Source organism: Pelodiscus sinensis, unplaced genomic scaffold (genome assembly GCF_049634645.1).
Source record: "Pelodiscus sinensis isolate JC-2024 unplaced genomic scaffold, ASM4963464v1 ctg78, whole genome shotgun sequence".
In the NCBI taxonomy this organism is placed as follows: Eukaryota; Metazoa; Chordata; order Testudines; family Trionychidae; genus Pelodiscus; species Pelodiscus sinensis.
This window is the reverse complement of record NW_027466023.1, coordinates 41,276-55,241: the sequence shown is the minus strand read 5'-3', so window position 1 is coordinate 55,241 and position 13,966 is coordinate 41,276. Positions and strand designations below refer to the sequence as shown.

Sequence of the window (13,966 nt, the reverse complement as noted above, 5' to 3'; positions counted from 1 at the left end):
GAGAGGAGTTTGGTGGTGGTGGGGAGCACACTGCATGGGGCGGGGAGGAGTTTGGTGGGGGAGAGGGGATCAGACTGCACGGGGCGGAGAGGAGTTTGGTGGGGGGGGAGTACACTGCATGGGGCGGGGAGGAGTTTGGTGGGGGGGATCAGACTGCACGGGGCGGGGAGGAGTTTGGTGGGGGAGAGCAGAGTGCACGGGGCGGAGAGGAATTTGGTGGAGAGGGGAGCAGACTGCATGGGCCGGAGAGGAGTATGGTGGAGGGGGGAGCACGGTGCATGGGGCGGAGAGGAGTTTGGTGGGGGGGGATCAGACTGCACGGGGCGGAGAGGAGTTTGGTGGTCCGGGAGCAGACTGCACGGGGCGGAGAGGAGTTTGGTGGTCGGGGAGCAGACTGCACGGGTCTGAGAGGAGTGTAGTGGTCGGGGAGCAGACTGCACGGGGCGGAGAGGAGTTTGGTGGTCGGGGAGGAGACTGCACGGGGCGGAGAGGAGTTTGGTGGTGGGGGGAATCAGACTGCACGGGGCGGAGAGGAGTTTGGTGTGGGGGGGAGCAGACTGTACGGGGCGGAGAGGAGTTTGGTGTGGGGGGGAGCAGACTGCACGGGTTGGGGAGGAGTTTGGTGGGGGGGATCAGAGTGCACGGGGCGGGGAGGAGTTTGGTGGGGGGGATCAGACTGCACGGGGCGGAGAGGAGTTTGGTGGGGGGGAGGGGGAGCAGACTGCAGGGGGCGGAAAGGAGTTTGGTGGAGGGGGGATCAGACTGCACGGGGCGGAGAGGAGTTTGGTGGTGGTGGGGAGCAGACTGCATGGGGCGGAGAGGAGTTTGGTGGTGGTGGGGAGCAGACTGCATGGGGCGGAGAGGAGTTTGGTGGGGGGGATCAGACTGCACGGGGCGGAGAGGAGTTTGGTGTGGGGGGGAGCAGACTGTACGGGGCGGAGAGGAGTTTGGTGTGGGGGGGAGCAGACTGCACGGGTTGGGGAGGAGTTTGGTGGGGGGATCAGAGTGCACGGGGCGGGGAGGAGTTTGGTGGGGGGGATCAGACTGCACGGGGCGGAGAGGAGTTTGGTGGGGGGGAGGGGGAGCAGACTGCAGGGGGCGGAAAGGAGTTTGGTGGAGGGGGGATCAGACTGCACGGGGCGGAGAGGAGTTTGGTGGTGGTGGGGAGCAGACTGCATGGGGCGGAGAGGAGTTTGGTGGTGGTGGGGAGCAGACTGCATGGGGCGGAGAGGAGTTTGGTGGGGGGGATCAGACTGCACGGGGCGGAGAGGAGTTTGGTGGGGGGGGATAAGACTGCACGGGGCGGAGACGAGTTTGGTGGGGGGGGATCAGACTGCACGGGGGGAGAGGAGTTTGTGGGGGAGGGGATCAGACTGCACGGGGCGGGGAGGAGTTTTGTGGGGGGGATCAGACTGCATGGGGCGGGGAGGAGTTTGGTGGGGGAGAGGGGATCAGACTGCACGGGGCGGGGAGGAGTTTGGTGGGGGGGATCAGACTGCATGGGGCGGAGAGGAGTTTGGTGGTGGTGGGGAGCACACTGCATGGGGCGGGGAGGAGTTTGGTGGGGGAGAGGGGATCAGACTGCACGGGGCGGAGAGGAGTTTGGTGGGGGGGGGAGTACACTGCATGGGGCGGGGAGGAGTTTGGTGGGGGGAATCAGACTGTACGGGGCGGAGAGGAGTTTGGTGTGGGGGGGAGCAGACTGCACGGGGCGGAGAGGAGTTTGGTGGGGGGCGAGCAGACTGCACGGGGCGGAGAGGAGGTTGGTGCGGGGGAGCAGACTGCACGGGTCGGGGAGGAGTTTGGTGGGGGGGATCAGACTGCACGGGGCGGGGAGGAGTTTGGTGGGGGGGGATCAGACTGCATGGGGGGGAGAGGAGTTTGGTGGTGGTGGGGATCAGACTGCATGGGGCGGAGAGGAGTTTGGTGGGGGGGATCAGACTGCACGGGGCGGAGAGGAGGTTGGTGGGGGGGGATCAGACTGCACGGGGGGAGAGGAGTTTGTGGGGGAGGGGATCAGACTGCACGGGGCGGGGAATCAGACTGCACGGGGCGGAGAGGAGTTTGGTGTGGGGGGGATCAGACTGTACGGGGCCGAGAGGAGTTTGGTGTGGGGGGGAGCAGACTGCAGGGGGCGGAGAGGAGTTTGGTGGGGGGCGAGCAGACTGCACGTGTCGGGGAGGAGTTTGGTGGGGGGGAGGGGGAGCAGACTGCAGGGGGCGGAAAGGAGTTTGGTGGAGGGGGGATCAGACTGCACGGGGCGGAGAGGAGTTTGGTGGTGGTGGGGAGCAGACTGCATGGGGCGGGGAGGAGTTTGTTGGGGGGGATCAGACTGCACGGGGCGGGGAGGAGTTTGGTGGGGGGGATAAGACTGCATGGGGCGGAGAGGAGTTTGGTGGGGGGGATCAGACTGCACGGGGTGGGGAGGAGTTTGGTGGGGGGGGGGATCAGACTGCATGGGGCGGAGAGGAGTTTGGTGGTGGTGGGGAGCAGCCTGCATGGGGCGGAGAGGAGTTTGGTGGGGGGGGGGATCAGACTGCATGGGGCGGAGAGGAGTTTGGTGGGGGGGGATCAAACTGCACGGGGGGAGAGGAGTTCGTTGGGGGAGGGGATCAGACTGCACGGGGCGGGGAGGAGTTTTGTGGGGGGGATCAGACTGCATGGGGCGGGGAGGAGTTTGGTGGGGGAGAGGGGATCAGACTGCACGGGGCGGGGAGGAGTTTGGTGGGGGAGAGGGGAGCAGACTGCACGGGGCGGGGAGGAGTTTGGTGGGGAGGGAGCAGACTGCACGGGGCGAAGAGGGGCTTGGTGGGGGGGGGATCAGACTGCACGGGGCGGAGAGGAGTTTGGGGGGGAGGGGATCAGACTGCACGGGGCGGGGAGGAGTTTGGGGGGAGGGATCAGACTGCACGGGGCGGAGAGGAGTTTGGTGGGGGGGGATCAGACTGCACGGGGCGGAGAGGAGTTTGGGGGGAGGGATCAGACTGCACGGGGCGGGGAGGAGTTTGGTGGGGGGGGATCAGACTGCACGGGGCAGAGAGGAGTTTGGTGGGGGGGGATCAGACTGCACGGGGCGGAGAGGAGTTTGGTGGGGGGGGATCAGACTGCACGGGGCGGGGAGGAGTTTGGTGGGGGGGGATCAGACTGCACGGGGCAGTGAGGAGTTTGGTGGGGGGGGATCAGACTGCACGGGGCGGAGAGGAGTTTGGTGGGGGGGGATCAGACTGCACGGGGCGGAGAGGAGTTTGGTGGGGGGGGATCAGACTGCACGGGGCGGAGAGGAGTTTGGGGGGAGGGATCAGACTGCACGGGGCGGGGAGGAGTTTGGTGGGGGGGGATCAGACTGCACGGGGCGGAGAGGAGTTTGGTGGGGGGGGATCAGACTGCACGGGGCGGAGAGGAGTTTGGGGGGAGGGATCAGACTGCACGGGGCGGAGAGGAGTTTGGGGGGAGGGATCAGACTGCACGGGGCGGAGAGGAGTTTGGTGGGGGGGGATCAGACTGCACGGGGCGGAGAGGAGTTTGGTGGGGGGGGATCAGACTGCACGGGGCGGAGAGGAGTTTGGTGGGGGGGGATCAGACTGCACGGGGCGGAGAGGAGTTTGGGGGGAGGGATCAGACTGCACGGGGCGGGGAGGAGTTTGGTGGGGGGGGATCAGACTGCACGGGGCGGAGAGGAGTTTGGTGGGGGGGATCAGACTGCACGGGGCGGAGAGGAGTTTGGGGGGAGGGATCAGACTGCACGGGGCGGGGAGGAGTTTGGTGGGGGGGATCAGACTGCACGGGGCAGAGAGGAGTTTGGTGGGGGGGGATCAGACTGCACGGGGCGGAGAGGAGTTTGGGGGGAGGGATCAGACTGCACGGGGCGGGGAGGAGTTTGGTGGGGGGGGATCAGACTGCACGGGGCAGAGAGGAGTTTGGTGGGGGGGGATCAGACTGCACGGGGCGGAGAGGAGTTTGGTGGGGGGGGATCAGACTGCACGGGGCGGAGAGGAGTTTGGTGGGGGGGGATCAGACTGCACGGGGCGGAGAGGAGTTTGGGGGGAGGGATCAGACTGCACGGGGCGGGGAGGAGTTTGGTGGGGGGGGATCAGACTGCACGGGGCGGAGAGGAGTTTGGTGGGGGGGGATCAGACTGCACGGGGCGGAGAGGAGTTTGGGGAGAGGGATCAGACTGCACGGGGCGGGGAGGAGTTTGGGGGAGATCAGACTGCACGGGGCGGGGAGGAGTTTGGTGGGGGGGGATCAGACTGCAGGGGGCGGAGAGGAGTTTGCGGAGAGGGATCAGACTGCACGGGGCGGAGAGGAGTTTGGTGGGGGGGAGCAGACTGCATGGGGCGGGGAGGAGCTTGGTCGGGGGAGGGGAGCAGACTGCACGGGGCAGAGAGGAGTTTGAGGGGGGATCAGACTGCACGGGGCGGGGAGGAGTTTGGGGGGATCAGACTGCACGGGGCGCGGAGGAATTTGGGGGGGAGGGGTTGCCTCGGGATCTCCTCTCCCGAGTGGGGGCGGGACATCAGCTGCGGACGCTGCCGTCTCTGAGGCAGGAGCCCCGCCCAGCAATGGGGCGGGGCGCATGAGGGGGAGTAGGGATAGTAGCCGCAGTGGCTTGTGGGAAACTGAGTGCCCCTGTCCTCAGCTACCATCGGCCATTGCAGGGCCAGGTCAGGCCCGGCGCTGTTCGGTTGGGCGGGTGCAGCGGAAGTGACGTCACAACGCGGCCTTTGACCAGGGAGTGACGCGGTTGGTCCCGCGCTCGTGTCACTCCAAGTGTCAGCGACGCATCCTGGGACTTGTAGTTCTCCTAGTGCGGCCTCCCGGGGCATGTCGCAGTCCGCCCCGCCCCTATCATAGCCCCGCCCCCGGCATAGCCCCGCCCAGCGTGTTCCAGCTTCTCCCCGCCCGCACCTGCATCTCAGGACGTCCCCGCAGCGCTACTCAGGCCCTGCTCACGTCTGCCCGCGCCCTCTGCACAGCCCCCCCCCCGCCCGACCTGCACCCCCTTCTCCACCTCAGTGCATTCCACACTCCCAGCCCAACCTGCACCCCCTTCCCCACCCCCAGTCCATTCTGCACCCCCTGCCCAATCTGCAACCCTCTTCCCCCACCCCCCAGTCCATTCTGCACCCCCTGCCCAATCTGCACCCTTTTCCCCACCCCCAGTCCATTCTGCACCCCCTGCCCAATCTGCACCCCCTTCTCCACCCCCAGTCCATTCTACACTCCCTTCCCCACCCGCACTCCTTTCCCCACCCCCCAGTCCATTCTGCACCCCCTTTCCTGACCACCAAGTGTATTCAACCCCTCCCCTCCTACCCAAACTGCCTCTCATGTGTTTCTCTCTTGTTGCTCTCTCGTATTGGCCAATACGTTCTGTCTGTTTCTTTCTGTGTGTTTGTCCTTGGTCTGCTTCTGCCGTGTCCTTGTACAGGACACGTACAGGCATTCCAGGTGAGCATCTCTACGGGTTAAGGGCCCAGAAGCTAAGGGGAATTCTGCAGGTACGCCAGTCGCGCAAGGGAGAGCAACGGGAGACCAGTGGTGCGTCATGGCAGACTGACTCAGTATTATTGTAATGGACCCGATACAGAGGGGGGGGGGTTCTAAAGCAGTGGTCTCCAACCTTTTTACACCCAAGATCACTTTTAAATGACAGACCAAGCCAAGATTTACTGCCCTGCCCCTTCCTTGAAGCCCCGCTCTCTCTATTCTCCTCCTCTCCATCACTTGCTGTCCCCAATCCTTATACTGCTACTTTTCTTTAAAAAAAATCAATTCTTCTGTAGAATGAGGTTTTTCCAACATTTGGCCTGTCTAGACTGGACCAAATGTCAGGAAAAAAAACCCTTCTTTTGGAAGCCACCTTATTCCTTGGGGAAAGAGGAATATAGGGGTGACCGAAAGAGCCTGATTGCTCTTCCACTAAAAAAGCGGAAGAACAAACGCAACCCTGGATGCAGAAGAGTTTTTCTGAGATATCTCCAGAATCCTGAAAAACTCCTGCAGTCTAGCCGGACCCCCGCTGGGTTGAGACAGGATGTGTAGTCTCTGCGGTGGGAATGAGGGATTTGGGTGTGGGAAGGGGTGAGAGGTGCAAGCTCTGGGAGGAAATCTGGATGGAGGAGGAGGTGGAGAAGGGGACACTGGCTCGGGGAGGGGGCTCCAGGCTGGGCGGTGTTGGGATACTAAGCAAGTCACAGGCTTGTGGATGTGAGAATGCAGGAATTTGGGTTGGGGTATGTGAAGGGCTCAGGGCAGGGGGTTCCAGTGTTTGATAGGCTCAGATCTAGGGTCTGGGGAAGGGGGAGTGCAGGAGTGGTTGTGGCCAGATGGGGGCTAGGCCCCAATTGGGGGTTTGTTGGCCAAGCTCCATTTTTAAATAAAATACTATGTTAAGCACAAAAAGTTTCTGCATTGTCTTTATTTATGAGAATGGCAGGGAACCTGCCTTGAGTCAGGGGTCACTGACGCATAGAAAAGTCCTTTGGGAGCAGGGGACACAATACTGGGGAGGGGTGCTAGTGGGTTCTGGGACAGGGAACAGGGTGCCAGTGGGGGCAGGGGAGAGGGGGCAGGGTGCCAGGACAGGTTTCTGCGGCAGGGGACAGGGTGCTGGGGGGGGGGGGGACAGGTTTCTGCAGCAGGGGACAGGGTGCTGGGGGGGGGGGGGACAGGTTTCTGCAGCAGGGGACAGGGTGCTGGGGGGGGTACAGGTTTCTGTAGTGGGGAAGGCAGGGGGACAGGTTTCTGCAGTAGGAGACAGGGTGCTCGGGGGGGACAGGTTTCTGTAGTGGGGAAGGCAGGGGGACTGGTTTCTGCAGTAGGAGACAGGGTGCCAGAGGGAACCGGTTCCTGCAGGGGGGCAGGGTGCCGTGGGACAAGTTTCTGCAGAGTGGGGAAGGGTTATACAGCGGGGTGGGGGGGGGCAAGGGAGGGGGAACGGGGCCAGGAGGGCGGGGGACAGGTTTGGGGCACAGGAGAGGAAACAAGGTTGGGGGCAGGGAGTTCCCTACACAAGCCACGGAGGGAAGCCTCCGACCCGCACTCCCTCCGGACTGACCGCAGGGCAGCCAGGCTGGAGTGAAGAGAAGCGGCTGCCCGGAGAGCTGGTCATGGCGCTCAGCCAGGGTGCACCAAGCTCCACGTGGGCAGGCGCAGAGGAGAAGCCGCCGATCAGCTGGCTGGGGTGTTTCAGCCCTCCAGACCTCCCAGCTCCCACCATTCCTTGCAGCTACACACCTGTGTTGTTGCTTGGTGAGTAGCTGCTCCTCAAATGAGGAAATCTAATGTAAATGTACTGCGCACGCACGCAGTTCAGAGAGGGCTGAAGAGCTACTCTTAGAGCCTCAACATCTACCGGTAGATCGTGATCTATTGGTTGGTGACCATGGGGCTAAAGGCTAGAATTCCCGCAGCCACACACCGTAGTGAGTGAGAGCTCACGCTGCGCTTTTTCTGCCGCCCTTGCAGAGGAATCAGTGCGGGGCCGTGGGCGGAGAAGAAACCGCCCGAGATGGACTTGAGCTGCCTGGACGTGATTCTCGGGACCCGTGAAGGGTCCTCAGCGTTCGGCCTTGCCATGGCTCTGTGTGAGTAAGAGATGCGTGCTTTCAAATCTTCAAGCGTCCTGGCAGTAGGTTTCTTCTGAGGCAGAGAGCTTCCTGCTGGGGCACGGAGCCTGGTGGCTTAGGGACTGGTGAAGGGGCAGTAGGCGGTTCAACAGAGCGTGGATAGAGATTCAAGGCCTCCGTTCTCTCTGCGTTCCTGGAGTGGCAGCGGGAGGGGGTGGCCGATGGTGGGAGGCTGCGGTGCGATGGTGGGAGGAGAAGCGATGCCGCGTCCTTGCGGACTGAAAAGCTAAGTTGTTTGTTTGTTTTTTCCCCTCTGCTGTGTTCGGTAGCGAGCGATAAGAAGTCAACCCTCCCGGTGTCCTCCCATCTGAGGATGGAACCGAAACGAGAACAGCGAGCTCGGGAGCTTGGTCGAAGCGAGGCGAGAACCGTCCGGCTGGGAGCGGAGCAGCCATAGCTGACAGGGAGATAAGTGTCGGGTCTGGAAATATCTCCGCTTACGGCCCACTCGGGTCTAGGAAGGGAAGTCACATTTGCTTAGACAGCGAGTCCGAGCGGAGGTTCCCGAGGTGCTTCCTCGGTAGTGGGAGAAACAGGGCTCCCGTTTGTCAGGGGTGCTGGTTTCTCTGGAACACTGTGTCCTTCTCAGCAGACGCTTGGCTCGAGGAGGAAGACGCAAGGTGGTAAGGTTTCTGGCTGCCTCTCACGTGTTTCTCTCTTGTTGCTCTCTCGTATTGGCCAATACGTCCTGTCTGTCTGTTTCTGTCTGTGTCTTTGTCCTTGCTCTGCTTCTGCCGTGTCCTTGTACAGCACACTTGCAGGCATTCCACGGAGCATCTCCAAGGGTTAAGGGCTCAGGAGCCAACGGGAGTTCTGCAGGTACGCCAGTCGCGCAAGGGAGAGCGGTGGTGCGTCATGGCTGACTGACTCATTGTTCTTGTAGAGGGCCCAATACATAGGCGAGAGGGGGGGATAGGGCTAAAGGATCGCATTGCCACAGCCACAGACCTTAGTGAGTGAGAGCTAATGCTGGGCTTTTTCGGCCACCCTTGCAGAGGAATCAGTGCGGGGCCGTGGGCTGAGAAGATACCGTCCGAGATGGACTTGAGCTGCCTGGACGTGATTCTCGGAACACGTGAAGGGTCCTCAGCGTTCGGCCTTCCCACGGCTCTGTGTGAGTAAGAGGTGCGTGCTTTGAAATCTTCAAGCGTCCTGGCAGTATGTTTCTTCTGAGGCAGAGAGCTTCCTGCTGGGGCACGGAGCCTGGTGGCTTGGGGACTGGTGAAGGGGCAGTAGGCGGTTCAACAGAGCGTGGATAGAGATTGAAGGCCTCCGTTCTCTCCGCGTTCCTGGAGTGGCAGCGGGAGGGGGTGTCTGATGGTGGGAGGAGAAGCGATGCCGCGTCCTTGCGGACTGAAAAGCTAAGTTGTTTGTTTGTTTTTTCCCCTCTGCTGTGTTCGGTAGCGAGCGATAAGAAGTCAACCCTCCCGGTGTCCTCCCATCTGAGGATGGAACCGAAACGAGAACAGCGAGCTCGGGAGCTTGGTCGAAGCGAGGCGAGAACCGTCCGGCTGGGAGCGGAGCAGCCATAGCTGACAGGGAGATAAGTGTCGGGTCTGGAAATATCTCCGCTTACGGCCCACTCGGGTCTAGGAAGGGAAGTCACATTTGCTTAGACAGCGAGTCCGAGCGGAGGTTCCCGAGGTGCTTCCTCGGTAGTGGGAGAAACAGGGCTCCCGTTTGTCAGGGGTGCTGGTTTCTCTGGAACACAGTGTCCTTCTCAGCAGACGCTTGGCTCGAGGAGGAAGACGCAAGGTGGTAAGGTTTCTGACTGCCTCTTACGTGTTTCTCTCTTGTTGCTCTCTCGTATTGGCCAATACGTTCTGTCTGTCTGTTTCTGTCTGTGTCTTTGTCCTTGCTCTGCTTCTGCCGTGTCCTTGTACAGCACACTTGCAGGCATTCCAGATGAGCATCTCCAAGGGTTAAGGGCTCAGGAGCCAACGGGAGTTCTGCAGGTACGCCAGTCGCGCAAGGGAGAGCGGTGGTGCGTCATGGCTGACTGACTCATTGTTCTTGTAGAGGGCCCAATACATAGGCGAGAGGGGGGGATAGGGCTAAAGGATCGCATTGCCACAGCCACAGACCTTAGTGAGTGAGAGCTAATGCTGGGCTTTTTCGGCCACCCTTGCAGAGGAATCAGTGCGGGGCCGTGGGCTGAGAAGATACCGTCCGAGATGGACTTGAGCTGCCTGGACGTGATTCTCGGAACACGTGAAGGGTCCTCAGCGTTCGGCCTTCCCACGGCTCTGTGTGAGTAAGAGGTGCGTGCTTTGAAATCTTCAAGCGTCCTGGCAGTATGTTTCTTCTGAGGCAGAGAGCTTCCTGCTGGGGCACGGAGCCTGGTGGCTTGGGGACTGGTGAAGGGGCAGTAGGCGGTTCAACAGAGCGTGGATAGAGATTCAAGGCCTCCGTTCTCTCCGCGTTCCTGGAGTGGCAGCGGGAGGGGGTGTCTGATGGTGGGAGGAGAAGCGATGCCGCGTCCTTGCGGACTGAAAAGCTAAGTTGTTTGTTTGTTTTTTCCCCTCTGCTGTGTTCGGTAGCGAGCGATAAGAAGTCAACCCTCCCGATGTCCTCCCGTCTGGGGATGGAACGGAAACGAGAACAGCGAGCTCGGGAGCTTGGTCAAAGCGAGGCGAGAACCGTCCGGCTGGGAGCAGAGCAGCCATAGCTGACAGGGAGATAAGTGTCGGGTCTGGAAATCTCTCGGCTTACGGCCCACTCGAGTCTAGGAAGGGAAGTCATGTTTGCTTAGACAGCGAGTCCAAGCGGAGGATCCCGAGGTGCTTCCTCGGTAGTGGGAGAAACAGGGCTCCCGTTTGTCAGGGGTGCTGGTTTCTCTGGAACACAGTGTCCTTCTCAGCAGACGCTTGGCTCGAGGAGGAAGACGCAAGGTGGTAAGGTTTCTGACTGCCTCTTACGTGTTTCTCTCTTGTTGATCTCTCGTATTGGCCAATACGTTCTGTCTGTCTGTTTCTGTCTGTGTCTTTGTCCTTGCTCTGCTTCTGCCGTGTCCTTGTACAGCACACTTGCAGGCATTCCAGATGAGCATCTCCAAGGGTTAAGGGCTCAGGAGCCAACGGGAGTTCTGCAGGTACGCCAGTCGCGCAAGGGAGAGCGGTGGTGCGTCATGGCTGACTGACTCATTGTTCTTGTAGAGGGCCCAATACATAGGCGAGAGGGGGGGATAGGGCTAAAGGATCGCATTGCCACAGCCACAGACCTTAGTGAGTGAGAGCTAATGCTGGGCTTTTTCGGCCACCCTTGCAGAGGAATCAGTGCGGGGCCGTGGGCTGAGAAGATACCGTCCGAGATGGACTTGAGCTGCCTGGACGTGATTCTCGGAACACGTGAAGGGTCCTCAGCGTTCGGCCTTCCCACGGCTCTGTGTGAGTAAGAGGTGCGTGCTTTGAAATCTTCAAGCGTCCTGGCAGTATGTTTCTTCTGAGGCAGAGAGCTTCCTGCTGGGGCATGGAGCCTGGTGGCTTGGGGACTGGTGAAGGGGCAGTAGGCGGTTCAACAGAGCGTGGATAGAGATTCAAGGCCTCCGTTCTCTCCGCGTTCCTGGAGTGGCAGCGGGAGGGGGTGTCTGATGGTGGGAGGAGAAGCGATGCCGCGTCCTTGCGGACTGAAAAGCTAAGTTGTTTGTTTGTTTTTTCCCCTCTGCTGTGTTCGGTAGCGAGCGATAAGAAGTCAACCCTCCCGGTGTCCTCCCATCTGAGGATGGAACCGAAACGAGAACAGCGAGCTCGGGAGCTTGGTCGAAGCGAGGCGAGAACCGTCCGGCTGGGAGCGGAGCAGCCATAGCTGACAGGGAGATAAGTGTCGGGTCTGGAAATATCTCCGCTTACGGCCCACTCGGGTCTAGGAAGGGAAGTCACATTTGCTTAGACAGCGAGTCCGAGCGGAGGTTCCCGAGGTGCTTCCTCGGTAGTGGGAGAAACAGGGCTCCCGTTTGTCAGGGGTGCTGGTTTCTCTGGAACACTGTGTCCTTCTCAGCAGACGCTTGGCTCGAGGAGGAAGACGCAAGGTGGTAAGGTTTCTGGCTGCCTCTCACGTGTTTCTCTCTTGTTGCTCTCTCGTATTGGCCAATACGTCCTGTCTGTCTGTTTCTGTCTGTGTCTTTGTCCTTGCTCTGCTTCTGCCGTGTCCTTGTACAGCACACTTGCAGGCATTCCAGATGAGCATCTCCAAGGGTTAAGGGCTCAGGAGCCAACGGGAATTCTGCAGGTATGCCAGTCACGCAAGGGAGAGCGGTGGTGTGTCATGGCTGACTGACTCAGTGTTCTTGTAGGGGGCCCGATACATAGGCGAGAGGGGGGGGAAGGGCTAAAGGATCGCATTCCCACAGCCACAGACGTTAGTGAGTGGGAGCTAACGCTGGGCTTTTTCGGCCACCCTTGCAGAGGAATCAGTGCGGGGCCGTGGGCTGAGAAGATACCGTCCGAGATGGACTTGAGCTGCCTGGACGTGATTCTCGGAACACGTGAAGGGTCCTCAGCGTTCGGCCTTCCCACGGCTCTGTGTGAGTAAGAGGTGCGTGCTTTGAAATCTTCAAGCGTCCTGGCAGTATGTTTCTTCTGAGGCAGAGAGCTTCCTGCTGGGGCACGGAGCCTGGTGGCTTGGGGACTTGTGAAGGGGCAGTAGGCGGTTCAACAGAGCGTGGATAGAGATTCAAGGCCTCCGTTCTCTCCGCGTTCCTGGAGTGGCAGCAGGAGGGGGTGGCCGATGGTGGGAGGCTGCGGTGCGATGGTGGGAGGAGAAACGATGCCGCGTCCTTGCGGACTGAAACGCTAAGTTGTTTGTTTGTTTTTTCCCCTCTGCTGTGTTCGGTAGCGAGCGATAAGAAGTCAACCCTCCCGGTGTCCTCCCATCTGAGGATGGAACCGAAACGAGAACAGCGAGCTCGGGAGCTTGGTCGAAGCGAGGCGAGAACCGTCCGGCTGGGAGCGGAGCAGCCATAGCTGACAGAGAGATAAGTGTCGGATCTGGAAATATCTCGGTATACGGCCCACTCTAGTCTAGGAAGGGAAGTCACGTTTGCTTAGACAGCGAGTCGGAGCAGAGGTTCCCGAGGTGCTTCCTCGGTAGTGGGAGAAACAGGGCTCCCGTTTGTCAGGGGTGCTGGTTTCTCTGGAACACGGTGTCCTTCTCAGCAGACGCTTGGCTTGAGGAGGAAGACGCAAGGTGGTAAGGTTTCTGACTGCCTCTTACGTGTTTCTCTCTTGTTGCTCTCTCGTATTGGCCAATACGTTCTGTCTGTCTGTTTCTGTCTGTGTCTTTGTCATTGCTCTGCTTCTGCCGTGTCCTTGTACAGCACACTTGCAGGCATTCCAGATGAGCATCTCCAAGGGTTAAGGGCTCAGGAGCCAACGGAAATTCTGCAGGTACGCCAGTCGCGCAAGGGAGAGCGGTGGTGTGTCATGGCTGACTGACTCAGTGTTCTTGTAGGGGGCCCGATACATAGGCGAGAGGGGGGGAAAGGGGTAAAGGATAGAATTCCCACTGCCACAGACCTTAGTGAGTGAGAGCTAACGCTGGGCTTTTTCGGCCACCCTTGCAGAGGAATCAGTGCGGGGCCGTGGGCTGAGAAGATACCGTCCGAGATGGACTTGACCTGCCTGGACGTGATTCTCGGAACACGTGAAGGGTCCTCAGCGTTCGGCCTTCCCACGGCTCTGTGTGAGTAAGAGGTGCGTGCTTTGAAATCTTCAAGCGTCCTGGCAGTATGTTTCTTCTGAGGCAGAGAGCTTCCTGCTGGGGCACGGAGCCTGGTGGCTTGGGGACTGGTGAAGGGGCAGTAGGCGGTTCAACAGAGCGTGGATAGAGATTGAAGGCCTCCGTTCTCTCCGCGTTCCTGGAGTGGCAGCGGGAGGGGGTGTCTGATGGTGGGAGGAGAAGCGATGCCGCGTCCTTGCGGACTGAAAAGCTAAGTTGTTTGTTTGTTTTTTCCCCTCTGCTGTGTTCGGTAGCGAGCGATAAGAAGTCAACCCTCCCGGTGTCCTCCCATCTGAGGATGGAACCGAAACGAGAACAGCGAGCTCGGGAGCTTGGTCGAAGCGAGGCGAGAACCGTCCGGCTGGGAGCGGAGCAGCCATAGCTGACCGGGAGATAAGTGTCGGGTCTGGAAATATCTTGGCTTACGGCCCACTCGGGTCTAGGAAGGGAAGTCACGTATGCTTAGACAGCGAGTCCGAGCGGAGGTTCCCAAGGTGCTTCCTCCGAAGTGGGAGAAACAGGGCTCCCGTTTGTCAGGGGTGCTGGTTTCTCTGGAACACGGTGTCCTTCTCAGCAGACGCTTGGCTCGAGGAGGAAGACGCAAGGTGGTAAGGTTTCTG

At 60.5% G+C, this 13,966-nt stretch overlaps 1 long non-coding RNA gene across 2 annotated transcripts; it reads left to right on the top strand.

Moving 5' to 3' along the window:
* Positions 1 to 8,136: 8,136 nt before the first annotated feature.
* LOC142825984 (uncharacterized) lies at positions 8,137 to 10,324 on the top strand. Of its 2 annotated transcripts, none has more exons than XR_012900271.1 (3): positions 8,137 to 8,756; positions 9,036 to 9,881; positions 10,172 to 10,324. It is a non-coding gene; the product is annotated as an uncharacterized LOC142825984 (long non-coding RNA). The 2 variants fall into 2 exon arrangements; XR_012900270.1 differs by having other exon boundaries at positions 9,036 to 9,892.
* The last annotated feature ends 3,642 nt before the right edge of the window (positions 10,325 to 13,966 follow it).